This window comes from Somniosus microcephalus, chromosome 1 (assembly GCF_052327205.1).
Source record: "Somniosus microcephalus isolate GS21.2 chromosome 1, FLI_Smic_1.0, whole genome shotgun sequence".
NCBI lineage: Eukaryota > Metazoa > Chordata > Chondrichthyes > Squaliformes > Somniosidae > Somniosus > Somniosus microcephalus.
Window position 1 is genome coordinate 378,349,547 of NC_140987.1, and position 18,926 is coordinate 378,368,472.

An 18,926-nucleotide genomic window follows, 5' to 3' on the forward strand; every position below is an offset into this window, starting at 1 on the left:
AATTGCACTAATTGAGTGGTATGTTAAAACAAAAAATGACCACTCACTTAAATGGAAATGGTTCCCCTGTGCTTCTGAGTGCTGCTATCGGGTCAGTCTATTAGAGCGATCAGTCATGAGATGCTTTATGATGTCAGTGGTTATAAATTATTGATCTTTTAGAGAAGTTGCTACATTATTCACTCACTCTAACCCTTTCCTCTTCTTTTGCTCTGCCATTGCTTCTCTTCTGCTATGTCCCGGCCAACATTTATCCCTCAACCAACATCACTTTAAAAAAAAACACAGATGGTCTGGTCATTATTTCATTGCTGTTTGTGGGACCTTGCTGTGCCAAATTGGCTGCTGTATTTCCTACACTACAACAGTGACTGCACTTCCAAAAAGTACTTCATTGGCTGTAAAGCATTTTTGGGACATCTTGAGGTTATGAAAGGTGCTATATATAATTGCAAGTCTTTCTTTCTATCTATTTTTTGGAACCTGAGCAGATCAAAACACTGCAAATACAGACTGAGACCCAATGTTCCATTTTATCTGTGATAGGCCACAGCAGAAATGTATTAAATCAGTGTCTGTCCAACCTCTGAGATACAAAGGAGATAGCAAATCAAAATTTAAAATAAAGCAGTTAGGTGCTTAAATATTTAAAAGAAATGAAGAAGACAAGCCCCTGGTCTACAAGCAAAATATTGGCCAAGACAGCAATCCGTTTGCAGACAATAAACCACTAGTGACTGATATAAATCACTCACAACAACAGCAAATATTGGCCATCACCACCTGTTGTATTTTGTTTATCATTTTCTGATGTGTATCTTCTATAACCATGAATTACATTTGGATGCTGAAGATTTGTGGGGTGAAATTGATCTTTGGAGGTAGCACAAAATGAGCGATAATGAATCGGCAGCAAGTTTTACACAACGCCAATTTGACTTCAATGGAACAGAAAGTCGGGCGGGGTGTAAAACATGTTCGCTATCGCTCATTTGGGGCTACCACCAGAGACCAATTTCACTCCACTAATGCTTTAAATATGACTGGAACACGTATAACATCTCAGCTTCATGGCCTGGAAAATAATCAAGTTTTATTTTGCTATCCTATTCTAGTTTTTGGCTTTATTAAACATTACAGGCATAGAATCTAGAGTAGTGAATCCATGAAAGATTCATCAGGCCTCTTCTCAATTTAACATCTTGACCTTGATTCTATGAAGCGTCTCTTGAGACCAAGTAATTAAAAAAAATATTCCATTATACTTAATGCAGATATATTTCATTAAATGATTCAGAGAACATCCTGGCTTAAGAATTTGAAGCATGATTTACGATGATGCATTGATGACAACCAATATGTCAGCAGATTTCTCTATTTAAAAACATTTTTAGTACATAATATTGCCCTTAAATACATAATTTTGAGTCTGTAGAACTGTTTTTGCTTCGATCTTGCTAATGCACATCAAATTTTCAGAACACATAATAGAGCCAGATGATACACACTCATGCCTCAATAACAGGTTAATTTGCCACTAATAGCCTGGGGGAAATCAACTCTGTAATTGGCTCCTTTACAATTGATTTGCCAGTTTATTTCCAATAAGGCTAAAGCCACACTCTATGAATATAACTGTGAGACTTCCTATTGGCTGAGTGGGCGAATGTGCCATGTGGTGTGGTAATGAGCCAGACAAATGAGCGAAGTGTCTTGCTTGTGCTAGGTTTGCTCTCAGCCAGGCTATTGGTGGATGCCACAGTTCCTCACAATCTGATAGGGTAGAGATGGGTACAACTAGCAAATCGAAATATTAAAATAAAACTTTTTCTTTGATTCTGCTGCCCTCAATGTTCTGACTATGCCATTCCATAATTGGCCACTAGGAGGTGAGCAAGAGGAGTCTATATGTCTTGTTTATGGAATTTCTATCTTGCAATTGTGAACTTTTTTTCCTGACAGCCTCACCACAAATTTTCTGTGTAAGGAAATTTGGATGCAAACATATGCCTCAGCACTTTGTGGTTAAAAAATAGCACTAACATGCTACATAAATATACTCCTTCATTATAATAAAATTAAATGTAGTCCCACAGATCATTTGTTCTGTCCTAAAGTATTGCTATTATTATGAATTATAAATCGAATATGTAGTTTCACCAGTCTATTTATGAACTCAGATTCCATGTACATCAAGAAGACTGTTCTAATTTGCAATAACAAACTCTGCATTATAATGCAACTTTTTCATTGGTAAAACAAATGAATCTTGTGTACATTTTACGAATTCATGCTCCTGGCATGGAGCTTCACGCACTGGGAGTACATAGCGGGGATTTGGGTGTGAAAAATGTTTGGGCAATCTTGTATACCCCACTGTGCTCCACACCTGAATTCCCCATATGCATTCCCGGTGCATGAAGCTCCATGCCGGGATCATGACTTTTAAAATGCACCCTACAGAGGACATATTTTCAGAAAGTAGGTCATCGCCATTTAGCAATGTATGAGAGCACCCTGTGAGCACCCTAGATAACAAATAAAAGATATATCACAATGCCATGACAAATCAGATTTGGAAGCACTATGGCCCGGATTTTGTGGTCAGCACTGAACGAACGGCGTCAGCTGTTCATTCCACTTCCAGTTGCCCATAGATTTTCTGTGGGCTTTTGCATTGGAACTTGCTGTGATTAGAAATCCATTTCGGCACAGCGCCCGCTACAGGGAATCTATGGCATGTGTGAGCAGGGCAAGAAAGCGAAATAAAGAGAGGGAGAGAAAGATGGGATTACAAGAGCGATAAAAGAGAAGGAAAGAAAAAGTTTAAAAAAAAATCATTTGCATTTTAAAAAAATCTCCAACAATAATTAAAATCTGAAGGATTTAGCTGCCTCACTTGTAAAAGTTAATTTTCAGTGCTAGAGAGTAATTAAGACATATCACGCCATTAAAAATCCACTTACACTGAATGGAGAAGCCCTAACTTTTTCTGGCGAGTTTAATGGGTATCTAGTGGGTAAGTATAGCAACTTCACACATTCCATGTATTTCAATGCCGAGTCTCTGGGCGAGATATTGTTATATTAATGCTTCTGGAGGAGCAGGGCAACTTGGATAGCAGCTTCCTGATTTCCGCGTTTAATTGCGCATGTGCGATCGCCGGAAGTTGCTGTCCGATTTACTCTTTAATAACAGTGAGCGCTGATGGCCTCCCCTGTATTTTTACCACAAAATCCGATCCATTAAAAAATTCAAAGAGACTCCGTGACTGACGAGGATGCAATAACATCCATGAAACAAAGCATTTCTGGCTTTGTTACAAATTCTGTGCGAAATCCAAGATAAAGGAGGGAAAAGAGAAAAAACAGCAGAAAAGGAGTACAGGGGCAACGTTTCCATGAAAAAGTGTTTGCAAACCTTTTACTGTTTGAGAAGAGAGACGAACCACATACCAGTGATGCCAAGTGAAAATGAGGCAATGACACTCTCTGACAAGTACTTCTTCATGAAGATGCAGACCTGGCTAAACAAGAACCTGGCCTCAGCAGAATTAAAATGTTATATTCTCTGAATATAAATTTAAAGGGTGAAGTACTCTAGTCAGCATGGAAGTAGTTCTTGATTACAATTCCAAAACTGGATGTCAGGCAAGCAGTCTGTCAGCACAGTGGAAATGGAGGGGTTGAGACTGGCGGTGCAGAAGTACAGCTGCCTATCATTGACATACATGTAGAAGCTAACTCGATGTCTGTGGATGATGTCGCCAAAGGGCAGCATGTAGATGAGGAGAAGGCCAAGGATCAATTGTTGGGGAACTGCAGAGATGACAGTGCTGGAGTGGGAAGAGAAGCCATTGCTAGAGATGCTGTGGCTATGTTTGGATAGGTCAGAGTGGAACAAAGCAAGGGCAGTCCCATGGTGCTGGATGACAGAGGATAGGTTTTCGGGGAGGATCAGACGATTGACTGCAATCAACTACAGTAGTTTTCTGTGGAACAACTTTGAAAAGAAGAAATACAATTCTTTAAGGGACAAATGCGGACAACTGACTTTACAAAGTGGAATGCTAAAAGCAGTTGACATTCATGATTAGCGCAAGATCTCATAATCTTTACTAATGTCATGGTAACTTATTTTATCTGAAGGCCTCCATTTTCCAAGTGTACACTGGCAGTGAGGAACTTCACCTGAAAATTGTGGGCACACTGTCCATGATTTTCCATCTGTTGATTTCAATGGCAGATGCAATATAACGTGGATAAATGCGAGGTTATCCACTTTGGTGTCAAAAACAGGAAGGCAGATTATTATCTGAACAGCAATAGATTGGGAGAAGAGGAAGTGCAACGAGACCTGGGTGTCCTTGTGCACCAGTCGCTGAAGGTAAGCAGGCAGGTGCAGCAGGCGGTTAAGCAGGCAAATGGTATGTTGGCCTTCGTAGCAAGAGGGTTTGAGTACAGGAACAAGGATGTCTTGCTGCAGTTGTACAGGGCCTTGGTGAGACCACATCTTGAGTACTGTGTGCAGTTTTGGTTGCCTTATCTGAGGAAGGATGTTCTTGGCATGGAGGGAGTGCAGCAAAGATTCACCAGGCTGATACCTGGGATGGCAGGAATGACGAATGAGGAGAGATTGGGTCAATTGGGCTTATACTCGCTGGAGTTTAGAAGAATGAGAGGGGATCTCATTGAAACTTATAAAATTCTAACAGGACTAGACAGACTAGATGCAGGAAGGATGTTCCCGATGGTCGGGGAGTCCAGAACCAGGGGGCACAGTCTAAGGATAAGGGGTAAGCCATTTAGGACAGAGATGAGGAGGAATTTCTTCACCCAGAGAGTGGTGAACCTGTGGAATTCTCTACCACAGAAGGCAGTAGAGGCCAATTCATTAAATATATTCAAGAAGGAGTTGGATATATTTCTTAAGGCTAAAGGGGTCAAGGGATATGGGGAGGAGGCAGGAATGGGGTACTGAATTTGGATGGTCAGCCATGATCTCATTGAATGGCAGAGGAGGCTCGAGGGGCCGAATGGCCTACTATCTTCTATGTTTCTATGTTTCTATGAATGAAAGTGGTGGGCATCATGTCTGTAATTTTCCAAACTGTCCTGGGAGTGGGTGAGGTTCCTCACGAGCAGTGCATACCTGGAACATTTAGGCTGAAGTGTTGTCCCTTGGGTTTCAGTAAAACGCAACAGTGAGCAGACGAATTTTATATCCACGAAGTAGAGTATGTATTTTTTTCAACTGCTGCAGCTTCACTTTTCATTATGATTATTGCTTAATAACGTGGATATCCACTGTATTCTGAGTCAGTTGCCTTCCAAGCAGTAAACTTACTCAATATTGCAACTGCCAGCAAAACCTCTCCAAAATTGGCAGATATGACAAATGGTAGGTTTATGCCTCACTTGCAATTATAGTCCTCCCCCTGTCATTTACTCACATCCTGACAGATTTACAGCAGCTGAAGTAGTGCTCAGTATTTTCTGCCAACACTTTAATTATGCTGCATCGTGTTAAATTAACAAGGCAATGTTGTGTTTTAATTTTCCACAGGGAAAAATGTCATAAAATCTGACCTTACTTCTGTTTAATATCAAGTATAATTTGCTTTAAGCAGAAATTAAAGGGTCTCTGTATTCTGGTCTAATACGTTAAAGATGCATTCCATCACAATTCTTGCACTCACATAATTTTGAGCCCTCTGACAAACAAAATCACTTTATGGCGATGGAATTTTGAAATTTTAATGACTTTCTTCTTTGCCAAAGTTTACACAGATCAGCCATGATCTAATTGAATGACAGAACAGGCTCGAGGGGCTGAATGACCTACTCCAGTTCCTATGTTCCTAAAGTTGCACACGTGGTGTGTATGTGTTAGGCCGAATGTAGGATGGTGTGCCCTGGAAATGCTGTTGCTCAGCTTGTGTGTGGGAAACCAATGGACTGATACCATCACAGCTTGTCATCGGTGACTGCCTGCCAACCATGCAATCCTAATGTAAATAGAGAGTGACTGTTTTTGTAATGAAATATCCTGGAATTTTAGCCATGAAAATTCCAAAATGCAATGAATTTGAATCACTTCTTTTCGGGGACCAGATGTTTGGAGTACAGTTGGTCTTTTACAACAAAAACATTGGGCTGGATTTCATCAATGGGGACCCGTTGGGGGCGGGACTGCTGCTTGTCGGGTTTCAGTCCCGCCCCCAATTACGTCTGGCCAACTCACGCAATTATCCCTTGATTGACCTTGTTAAGCCCGCCCTGTGGGCTTAGCTGGCCAATTAAGGGAAAGCTGGTGACAGAGGACGTCAGCGTATGACGTTTCATCGGTCAAATTTTTGATAGATGAATTGTCATCGTTTGACAGCTTTGAGAACATAAGAACATAAGAAGTAGGAGCAGGAGTAGGCCATACGGCCCCTCGGGCCTGCTCCGCCATTCAATAGGATCACAGCTGATCCGAACCTAGACTCACATCCACTTCCCTGCCCTCTCCCCATAACCCTTAATTCCCTTATCTGCTAGGAAACTGTCTATCTCCGTTTTAAATCTATTTAATGTTGCAGCTTCCACAGCGCTCTGGGGTAGCAAATTCCATAGATTTACTACCCTCTGAGTAAAGAAGTTTCTCCTCATCTCAGTTTTGAAAGGGCAGCCCCTTATTCTAAGATTATGCCCCCTAGTTCTAGTCTCACCCATCCGTGAAAACATCCTCACCGCATCCACCCGATCAATCCCCCTCACAATCTTATATGTTTCGATAAGATCGCCTCTCATTCTTCTGAACTCCAATGAGTAGAGGCCCAACCTACTCAACCTTTCCTCATACGTCAACCCCCTCATCTCCGGAATCAACCGAGTGAACCTTCTCTGAACCGCCTCGAGAGCAAGTATATCTTTTCTTAAATATGGAAACCAAAACTGTACACAGTATTCCAGGTGAGGCCTCACCAATACCCTGTATAACTGCAGCAAGACCTCCCTGTTTTTATACTCCATCCCCCTTGCAATAAAAGCCAAGATTCCATTGGCCTTCCTGATCACCTGCTGCACCTGCATACTAACTTGTTGTGTTTCATGCACCAGGACCCCTAGATCCCTTTGTACTGTAGCACTTTGCAGTTTCTCTCCATTTAGATAATAACTTGCTCTTTGATTTTTTTCTGCCAAAGTGCATAACCTCACACTTTCCAATATTATATTCCATCTGCCAAATCTCTGCCCACTCACTTAGCCTGTCTATGTCCTTTTGCAGGTTTTTTACCTCCTCCTCACTCACTGCTTTCCCTCCCATTGTTGTATCGTCGGCAAACTTGGATATGTTGCACTCGGTCCCTTCCTCCAAATCATTAATATAGATTGTAAAGAGTTGGGGTCCCAGCACTGATCCCTGCGGAACACCACTAGTTACTGATTGCCAGCCCGAGAACGAACCATTTATCCCAACTCTTTGTTTTCTGTTAGATAGCCAATTTTCCACCCATGCCAGTATATTACCCCCTATCCTGTGATTTTTTATCTTGATCAGTAATCTTTTGTGTGGCACCTTGTCAAATGCCTTTTGGAAGTCCAAATACACTACATCCACTGGTTCCCCTTTATCCACCCTGTTTGTTACGTCCTCAAAGAATTCGAGCAAATTTGTCAAACATGACTTCCCCTTCATAAAACCATGCTGACTCTGTCCTATTAAATTATGTTTATCCAAATGCCCTGTTACTGTTTCCTTAATAATGGACTCTAACATTTTACCAACCACACATGTTAGGCTAACTGGTCTATAGTTTCCAGCTTTTTGTCTACTTCCCTTCTTAAATAAGGGTGTTACATTAGCAGTTTTCCAATCTGCCGGGACCTATCCTGAGTCCAGGGAGTTTTGGAAAATAATCACCAATGCATCCACAATCCCTACTGCCACTTCTGTCAAGACCCTAGGATGTAGGCCATCAGGTCCGGGGGATTTATCTGCCTTCAGTCCCATTATTTTACCGAGTACCACCTCCTTAGTGATTTTAATCGTGTTTAGCTCCTCCCCCCCCATTGCCCCCTGTTTGTCCAGTGTTGGGATATTTTTAGTGTCCTCTACTGTAAAGACTGATACAAAATATTTGTTCAGTGTCTTTGCCATCTCCATGTTCCCCACCACTAGTTTCCCGGTCTCATCCTCTAAGGGATCAACGTTCACTTTAGCCACCCTTTTTCTTTTTATATAGCTGTAGAAACTCTTGCTATCTGTTTTTATATTTTTTGCTAGTTTACTTTCATAATCTATCTTCCGTTTCTTAATTAATCTTTTAGTTATTCTTTGCTGGCTTTTAAATGCTTCCCAATCTTTTATCCTCCCACTAGATTTGGCTACTTTATATGCCCTTGTATTCAGTCGGATACTATCCTTTATTACTTTACTAAGCCATGGATGGCTGTCTTTTCTTTTACTCCCCTTTTTCCTCAGTGGAATATATTTTTCTTGAAAGATGTGAAATATCTCCTTGAATGTAGTCCAGTGCTCTTGTACCGTCTTACACTTTAATCTGTTTTCCCAGTCCACTTTAGTCAATTCTACTCTCATACCTTCATAGTCTCCTTTATTTAAGCTCAGTACGCTGGTTTGAGATCCAACTCTCTCACCCTCAAAACTTAATTTGGAATTCAACCATGTTATGGTCACTCATTCCAAGGGGATCCTTTACTAGGACATTTTTTATTAATCCTGTCTCATTACACAGGACCAGATCTAAGATTGCCTACCCCCTGGTTGGTTCAGTTACATACTGCTCAAGGAACCCGTCCCTAATACACTCTATGAACTCTTCCTCAATGCTGCCATGCCCAATTTGATTAGTCCAGTCAATATGAAAGTTAAAATCCCCCATGATTATAGCTGTTCCCTTATTACAAGCCCCAACTATTTCTTGATTTATACTCCGACCAACAGAGTTGCAACTGTTAGGAGGCCTATAGACCATTCCCACTAGTGACTTTTTCCCCTTATTATTCCTTATCTCCACCCAAACTTTTTCACTATCCTGATCCTTTGACCCAATATCATTTCTGACTATTGCAGTGATTCCATCCTTGATTAACATAGCAACCCCACCTCCCTTTCCTTCCTGTCTGTCCTTCCTAATTGTCAAATACCCTTGTATGTTTAGTTCCCAGTCATGATCATCTTGCAGCCATGTTTCCATAATGGCCACCAGATCATAACAATGTGTAGTTATTTGTGCCGTCAACTTGTCTATTTTGTTACGAATGCTGCGTGCATTCAGATAAAGAACTTTCAAATATGTTTTCTGACAATGTATTCCTGTTTTTACCCCTTTTACTACTTTATCTTTATCATCATACATCCTGTCCCTTCCTGACACGCTCTGGTTTTTAATTCCCCCACTGCTACCTTGCTCTATTGCCTTCTCCGCTGTTATTTTTATTTTTCGCTTTCTTAAAACCTCCCCCCAACTAATTAGTTTAAAGCCCTCTCTACAGCCCTAGTTATTCAATTCGCCAGGATTCTAGTCCCAACACTGGCCAAGTGAAGTCCGTCCCAATGGAGAAGCTGTCAAACACTGACGATCTCTGTTCAAAGGTGAGCCCTTGGGCTGAAGACATACCAAACCTCTCTCCTTAGCAGAAATCAGATGGCTCCTGCATCGGAGAATGCAGCAGCCATTCTGTCATCTCTGCCGTTGAGATGAGGTACCTCCGGATCCCCAAGGGTTGAAGACTGCAGAAAAAAACAAAGGTAAGTAAACTTTTTCCAACACTTTACACTCACCTCTCCACACTTGCACCCATCACTCACCTCCACAGCGCACTTTTCAACCCCTCTGATCCCCGCAGACCCACTGCTCGCCTCATTGACCCTGGTGAGGTTCGCAGCCATCGGTGTTGTATGAACGCATTAAAGCATAGAACCAGGCAGACAGGCTTCCAACTACGATGTTCTCTTTATTCTCTAAAATGGCTGACTGCTGCTTTCCCGGGTAATTCCCATAATGCAATGCACATTACATTACCGTATTAACTGGTGTTAAACTCGCACATTACATTACCGTATTGACTGGTGTCAAACTCGCAATCAATACACAACATCCCCCTTTTCCTTGGAAACGAACTTGCAGTTTACAAACAGTTGCTTACAATAACACTGCATAACTTATTTGATTTATAAACTTTTTACAAACTTGTGTCTTACCACACAACTAAATAATTCCCAGGTTTAAACATTTAACATCACTCATGCAGTTCTCACACAGTTTATGTTGTGACATAATCAGACAGTCTTTGGGGTTTTCTTTTAACCCTTGGAGGTCTGGCTGTATTGGGTATGTCTGACATGTTGGTGTCAGTGGGTATTGCCTGTGTCACAGTGGTATGTGTGTCAGGGTCTACTATACGGTCCTCAATCCCTTGTGTTACCTCCTGCTCATGGAGTGTCTCCTTTGGTCCATTGGTTCTGTATTTCTTCACAAACATAGTGTTTCTTGAGTAGCGTGCTCCTTCTGGAGATTCTACTACTACTTGACTCCCTGTTTTACTCAAAACTTTGTGTGGTGTGGCATTAAAAGGAGTGGTGAACGTGTCCACTTTGTCCTGCCGTACCAGCACCGTGTCGCCAACTTCCACCTCTGAGTATTGTGTTCTCCGCTGTTCATCTGCGTATAGTTTGGAATTGCCTTTTTGTTCTGCATCCCAGTCACGTACTTCCATGTCTGCGCGCGACTCTGTGATGTCTGTGGCAGCTTTCCTCTCATTTTCCGTTTAAAGAGCAGCTCTGCCGGGCTCTTTCCTGTCGTGGCATGGTCAATGCTCCTGTACACAGTCACATATTTTCTAAGTTCACATTTCCAATCTAGTCCTTCTGACTGAGCAATTCTGATTCTCTTCATCAGCGGTGCATTCTGGCGCTCGACTTCTCCGTTAGCATGAGCCCATTTTGCTGTCGTTTTCAGGTGTTTGATCCCGTTGTTTTCACAGTATTCTTTGAATAATTCAGATCTGAATTGGGGACCATTATCAGATTTGCAGGTGATTGGCAAACCATGATGGCTGAAGATTGACTCTAAACTAACAATAACCTTCTCTGTTGTTGTGGAGGTCATGATGTCGTATTCATAGTAGCGACTATAATAATCAACTACCACAAGAATGGAGTGGTTGGATGGCAAGGGTCCCAGTAAGTCTATAGCTTAATCCTGCCAGTGGCCCTCCGGTAATGGTGTTGGTCTCAACGGTTCAGGTGGGTCAGGTCTGGCTACTATCTGACAGCCGTGGCACGCTTTACAGTGTTTTTCAGCTGCCTTGTCCATGCCAGGCCACCAAACCTTAGTTCTGAGATGTTGCTTTGTTCCAACTATTCCCAAGTGTCCTTCATGTGCTAACACCAGGGCTCGTGCGTGTAACACTGTGGGTAGCACGATGCGTGTTCCCCGAAGAACTAGGTACCCCACTACGCACAGCTTGTTTGCAATTGCTGCATAAGCTTTACAGTTCTCAAAATGTCCGTTTCTGATTGCCTTCCGTACCTCAATCAGCTCTGGGTCGGTAGCAGAGGCTTCCTCCACCCTCTATAGTAGCGAGTGCTTTTGGTGTCACACTCACAGCTACAAATCTCACGTATTCATCTGAGCCATGAGAATGTCTCTCCTGTTTTGCTGTCTCCCCCAGCAATCGTGACAGTGGGTCTGCAATGTTTTGCTTGCCTGGAATGTGTATCACCTTGAAATCGTACAGCTGTAAACTAAGTACCCATCTCTCTATACGGGCACAGGGTTTAGAGTGTGGGCCGTATATCACTTGGTAACTGACCATAAGCCATTACAAGTTAAATTTTCGGCCATACACATATGGATGCAGCCTCTCAGAAGCCCATACAAGAGCTAAGGCCTCTCTCTCTGTTTGAGAGTATTTCCTCTCACAGTCTGTTAAACTACGACTTACATAGCATATTGCCACCTCTTGTCCCTGTTGGTCCTGAACTAGTACTGCGCCTAAACCTACAGGACTGGCATCTGCTATCACCTTGGTTGGTGTGTTCTTATCAAAATATGCTAAAGTGCCGGCTCTGGCCAACTCTTCCTTGAGTGCACTGAATGACTTTCTCTGTTGTGATCCAAATTTAAATGGTGTGTCTTGTTGTGTCCGTGTATAATAAGACACAGACTGCAGGAGAATGGTACAACAGGTGTTTACTCAATGTGGCTCACACGGGAACTGATCTGTACAGATTACTACTTAGTACTATATACAGGTGTGGTCACTGCCGGTACTGCAGTATACATGAGCTGTAAAAGATAGTTCCCCCCTTAAAGGTATATACATTAAAATTCCTCCCCTTTTAGATTAACAGTACTATAACACTCATTTAACAATTAAATATCAAACTAATTACAATTAACACTTTTAACATGCAACATTAGCTGAAAATAGTCTATTTATATATTCAGTCTTTGGGGAGGCTTCCTGATCATTTCTGGATAGCGCCTTTCCCGAGTGTCTTGCTCTTGGTGCGGAGGCGATTCTGGCCCCCTGTCATCGGTTGGTTCGTCAGCTTCCGATGCTACTGTTTCTGGGGTAGATGCGACCTGTACGTCGGGTTCATCACCAGGTACGTATGGGCGAGGCATGGGGTTGACTTGTTCCTGTGACTCTAGGATCTGGTCAGCATGGCGTCTCACGATGCTCTCCCCAACGTCCACTGTGTACATTAGTGGGCCCTGCCGTGTGCATATCGTTCCTGGCTGCCATTTTTCTGTTCGGTAGTCGCGGGCCAAGACTGGTTGCCCTACATTGAAGCTCCTTGTTGGCTTCTCATGGATGTGCTGGAATTGCTTACTCTCAACATCTCTTCGTACGTTTGGTCTGAGCAAATCCAAGCGAGATCTTAACCTTCGGTTAAAAAACATCATGGCTGGGGCCTGGTTGGTGACTGCATGTGTCGCATTCCGGTAGGTGAACAGGAAATTGTCCACCTTGTGCTGCAGCGGAATGTTGTCATTGTAAATAGCCTTTTAGTGTTCCGAGTCCTTGCTGGAACACTTCTTTCGCGTCAGTTAGGATCTTTGACAGTCGCCCAGGTGTGACGTCGTCATCCTTTTTGTCAGCCACAGTCAGTGCCTGTATGGAATGCCAATCCAGTTGTATTTTCCGGATCCATTCACGTCCCAGTAATGGTGGTCCTCCATCTTGCAATACATACAGGTCTTGTTTTGGTGTTTCCTTACCGTTATATATAACGGTCACCCTTATTTTTCCTTTGGGGTAGACTTTTTGCCCCGTGTACGTCTTCAAAATAATTTTTGTGTCTCTCAAGTGTATGTGTGAGAATAGCCGCTCATAGTCACAGAATCACAGAAACCCCACAATGCAGATAGAGGCCATTTCGGCCCATCGAGCCTGCACTGACACATATCCCACCCGATCCCCGTAACCCCTACACCAACACATATCCCACCCTATCCCCGTAACCCCACGTATTTAATCCCCCTAACACTAAGGGTCAATTTATCATAGCCAATCAACCTAACCCGCACATCTTTGGACTGTGGGAAGAAACCGGAGCACCCGGAGGAAACCCACGCAAACACGGGGAGAATGTGCAAACTCCACACAGTCGCCCGAGGCCGGATTCGAACCCGGGTCCCTGGCGCTGTGAGGCAACAGTGCTAACCACTATGCCACCGTCCCGTCGGTTTATGACTGTTAGGGCTGATCCTGTGTCCAATTCCATCTTTACCTGGACTCCTGCTATCTTGAGAGTGACCCAAATGGTTCGGTGATCCTCCGTTGTGATCACATTATGTAGTTTCAGACAACTCAGTTCCCTGCTTTCAGAGTCGTTATCACTCTTTTGTTCGTCTGAACTATTCTCCGTCATCTTATGTACCTTTTGTACTTTCCTTTGGTAGGTTTCTTATTGCTGGTTTTCTTTCCCGACCTGCAGACTCGTGCTATGTGTCCTACTTTTCCACACTGTCTGCACACTTTGTCTTTGAACCAGCAATCATTCTGGTCGTGTGTTGTTCTGCCGCAGCGATAGCACTTCTCTGTTCCATATGACATTTCGTTTGTGCCATATTCTTGCGGTCTCTGTTGTACCTCTGCAGCGCCCCGTGCTGCTGCTTCATATGATACCGCAATGCTGAAATCCTTTTAAGGTCCTTTTCAGATAAAAGCCATTTCTGGGTTCCTTCACTTTGAAGCCCACACACAAACTTGTCCCTTAAGGTATCTGCCAGTCCCGCTCCAAACTGGCAGTGTTTCGATAGTTTGCGCAGTTCTGTTAAATAATCAGCATTACTTTCATCCTTATGCTGGTTCCGTTTGTGAAACTTGAATCTTTCTGCTATCAGCAGCGGTGTGGGGTTTAAATGTTCCTGTAGTATCGTTACTATGTCTTCAAAACTCTTTTCCATTGGCTTCGTTGGGGTTACTAGATTTCGTAATAAACCATACGTCTTTGCACCCATTCAATTTAACAATACCGACGCTTTCTTGTCATCTGACACCTCATTTGCCTTGCAGTATACCTCTATTCGTTCGACATATGTAGTCCAATCTTCGACTTCATTGTCAAATGCGGTGATACTGCCACTCTTCGGCATTTTGGGTGTGGTTTAAAATGGCGTCTCCCAATGGCTTAAAATGGCATCTCCCGCACTTTCCTTCCTCCCCCGCTGCTGCCAACGCCGCTCCCGGCAGTTCTCGTGGCAATGGCGGCGCCCTGTAGGTTTTGCGCGCTTCTCCTGCGCTGCTGCCAACGCCGCTCTCGGCGGTCCTCATGGCAATGGCGGTGCCTTGCGGGTTTCTGCGCATCTCTCTCTCCCTCTCTTCAACGCTGCTTGGCCCCTCAACACCGGCTGCACCCTGTGCGCTCTGCCCTCTCTCTCCCCCGTTGACGCTGCTTGGCCCTTTGCTGTGCCGCTCGGTCGGGCTCTAGCCCGCCGCAGTCCGGGAAGGGTCTGCGCACTACCTGTTGCCAGCCCGTTTCGCTGGACCACCTCAACTGGAAAGCCAAGCCTGGCTCTCGACAGCCTCCCCCGCAATTCTTGAGTCTCTGCTGGATGACTGGGCGGTTGCCCGTGGTCGACACCCGAGTCTCTGGCCTTGACCTCCAATCCACTGATCTCCAGGAACGAATCCCCGGGAGGTGATGCAGAGTTGCAGGTAGGTTCGAACTTGCCTCATCGCCAATGTTGTGTCCGTGTATAATAAGACACAGACTGCAGGAGAACGGTACAACAGGTGTTTACTCAACGTGGCTCACACGGGAACTGGTCTGTACAGATTACTACTCAGTGCTTTATACAGGTGTGGTCACTGCCAGTACTGCAGTATACATGAGCTGTAAAAGATAGTTCCCCCCTTAAAGGTATATACATTACATGTCTTTTCTCGTCAGGCGTCGCAGTGGCTCTGATAGCATTGCAAACTGCGGGATGAATCTGCTACTGTACCCAACGAGTCCCAAGAAACTCCTCACCTCTGTAGCATTCTCTGGTTCCGAGCTTCTGCCATCGCTCGCACTCTCTCTACTGTTGGTCCGATGCGCTTTTCAGACAACAGGATTCCCATGAAAATCAATCGGTCCTTGCTGAATTGACACTTCTCTGAGTTTAGTGTCAGTCCACTTTCCATTAGTCTGGTCATGACAGCATGCAGGCGTCTGTCGTGCATTTCCTAGTCGTGTGCATGCATGATAATGTTGTCTGAGATGTTTTCAACACCCTCTATTCCAGCTAAGGCATTAGTTATCTCATGCTGATATTGCTCACTAGCTGCTGAAGATACACCGAATATCAGCCTCTTGTACCTGTATACTCCGTTATGTACTGCAAATGTTGTGATTTCTCGTGACCCAGTTCTAGCTGGTGATAACCCCATTTCAGGTCTAGCTTACTAAACACCATTGAGCTGTTCATACCTTGGAGTATCTCATCAACGGTGGGGATTGGATATTGTTCCCTCACTATTGCCTGGTTTACTCGTCTCATGTCTAGGCATAACCTTACATCTTTATCCGCTTTTGGTACAATAACCACAGGATTTACCCATGGGGTGGGACCAGTTACAGGTTTGATAACGTCCATGTCCCTCATTTGTTTTATTTTGGCCTCTACTGCCCCCCTTAATTTGAATGGTATACGCCTGAATGGCTGGGCCACAGGCTTCACTTGTGGGTCGATATACAAACTGATCTGTTTTGTGTTCAGCCTTCCCACTCCCTGGAACACCTTTGGATACCGCTGTTCTAGTAGCTGTCTTACATCTACCACAGCTGAAACAATCTGCGTCTATTTTTTAAATTCCCAGTTTCATGGCTGTCTCCCTTCCTAGCAATGGCTCTCCATGGCCTTTAACCACAATGAACTCTGCCTGCTCAGTTCTCTTACCTATTGTAACCCCACGTGAATACACCTTTAACTGACAGTGGTCGGCTAGAAGCATAAGAGAATAACTTTCTCTCTGTCTTAGGGACATGTGACTGACACTTAATGTGTTCTGACTTTAATCCTTCCCATGTATTCTCATCTATCACATTATTAGTTGCACCCGAATCAATTAACATTCTCAGGTTTACTCCCCCCACACAAAAGGTAAGTCTCTCTGTCACGTTATTTCCAGTAACAGCCAATGCAAAGTCATTTTGTTCCTCTACATTGTTCACACTGTGCTTCTTTGTACCCTTTGTGCAGTATACTTTGGAGAAATGATCCTTTCCCTTGCACTTATGACACGTTTGTCCGCGTGCTGGGCATTTCGGATCTCTGCCCATGTGGTCTGTGTGTCCACATCTGTAACATTTCCCTTTGGTTTCTCTGTCGAACTTTTCGCATAATACCTCTTTTCTGTGTAACACGACGAACAGTATCTGTCTCCGCCTTCTCTGTACATGATATGGCTGACATCTGCTCCTCGACGTTTTCACATTGTGAGGCCAATTGTAATGTGCGGGCGAGCGTTAGACCATGCCCTTCCTCTAGCAATTTTCTCCGCACATAGGCTGACGTGCACCTACTCAGGCTAGCGTCTCTTATTTGATTATCCGCATCCCCCCCAAAAGCACAGTCTTCAGCAGCCTGCCGCAAGCGAGTAGCAAATTGTTGCACAGTCTCACCTGTCTTCTGGGACAACTTATGAAAGGTCTGTCTAGCAAATGCTGCGTTGACCTGGGGCACGAAGTAGTGATTCAAAGCATTAACCACCGCCGTGTAGTCTGCTGGTGCTCCTGTGTCCGGTAGAGTCGAAAAGATATCCTGGACATCTGGTCCTGCTAGGTGTAGAAGTAGAGCTCTTCTCCTCTGCTTTGTGGCATTTGTAGAGGTATCGTCGATAATGAGTCCTTTACCGTCAGCATAAAGCTCAAAAGACGTTAACCACTTCGTCCATCTTGGACCCAATGTGGCTGGCTCGGCGAAACATGCAAAATTTTGAATGCCGGTCTTCTCCATCCTAGCTAACTAAAACTTGGGCAACTACCTATCTAAAATGATTCTTTTTGTTATCCTCGTCGCCAATGTTGTATGAACGCATTAAAGCATAGAACCAGGCAGACAGGCTTCCGACTACGATGTTCTCTTTATTCTCTAAAATGGCTGACTGCTGCTTTCCCGGGTAATTCCCATAATGCAATGCACATTACATTACCGTATTAACTGGTGTTAAACTCGCAATCAATACACGGCAGTCGGGAAGCCCGCACTTGTGTGGGTAAAATGAGGTAATCCTCTTAACTGCCTGTTAACTACCTGTTAACAGGCAGTTAAGTGGCTGTAATCCCCTTCCCGCCTCGAGGAGACGGGTCCCTGCGAGTCGGGGACCCGCCTCCTGGGAAGATGGCACGGAGGTGGGTTGGGAGTGGGGTTGGTACCCGCTCCCAGTTTCTGCCATTTTCCCGGCAGTCCCGCCTCCATACCCGCCTCCCCAGGGCTGGCAAAATTGCCCCCCCATTGTGTGCAGCAGCAGCTTCAAAATGGCTGTTCTCAAACTGATTTTTTAAACTTTCTTTCAGCTGTTTTAATATTAAAACCATGGGCCTAAATTTATTATATCACCTCTCCCTACACTGTAGTGATGTCTGCTCTGTAATCTGGAAATTGAATTGTGATTATAGCTGCTCAATTTAGGTCTGTTATGAGATTCTAATTCCCAAAATGCATGACAGGGCTTTCGATCAATCTGAGAACGTAAGCAGGTTTGTCTAACAGCCTGGTGCAGTGGCCACAGATAGCAGTTGTTTAAAGCCAGGCTGTTGAATAATCCAGGGAGTCTTTTATTAATAAAACACCAATGGAACAAAATATAATTTTTTAATTTACAGCAATGTAGACTTAAGTTTGATACATTACACTGTAAGCATTAATACAGTCCCCACCACTTATAGCGGGCGTGTTTGTGTCGAATGCGATTTGCCTGTGATAGGCGGCTGCCGGTGTAACAAAGACATTTAAAAAAAGACTGCTTTACAGACATGGGGCATAAAAAAGAAATCATATAAATAGAAGTACCTACACTTGTGTAAAGTACAATCCTCCAAATTGTGAAGAAAATGACACTTCCAGCCATCCTCGAGATCCCAGAGCTGGCGGGCAACACGGTGCTGGACAACAACAGCATCCCCGCCACCCACCTGCAGCTCGCCATTCACAAAGACAAACTGGCAAGAAGGGCTTGTAGCAGTCGAGGAGTTCTCGAGGTCTGGGAGCAGAGGGGGCGGAGCGGGAGAGGGGGAAGTGGAGGCAGCGGGCCTGCCTGATCCAAGTCGCAGAAATCACGAAAGGACTTAATGACAGACACATCACTAAGGTAATTGCACTTTAACCAGGTGTGAACAGCTGCTTGAACTGCCCGAAATAGTTGTGGTGTTTAATACGGTATAAGTGTTGCATTTTTAATTGTCATCTATGGTCA

General features: G+C 44.0%; 1 protein-coding gene across 1 annotated transcript in view; it reads right to left on the bottom strand.

The window, feature by feature from the left end:
* Positions 1–18,926, bottom strand: part of klhl4 (kelch-like family member 4) — a 288,626-nt gene that overhangs the window by 60,554 nt on the left and 209,146 nt on the right. The window lies entirely within an intron of this gene.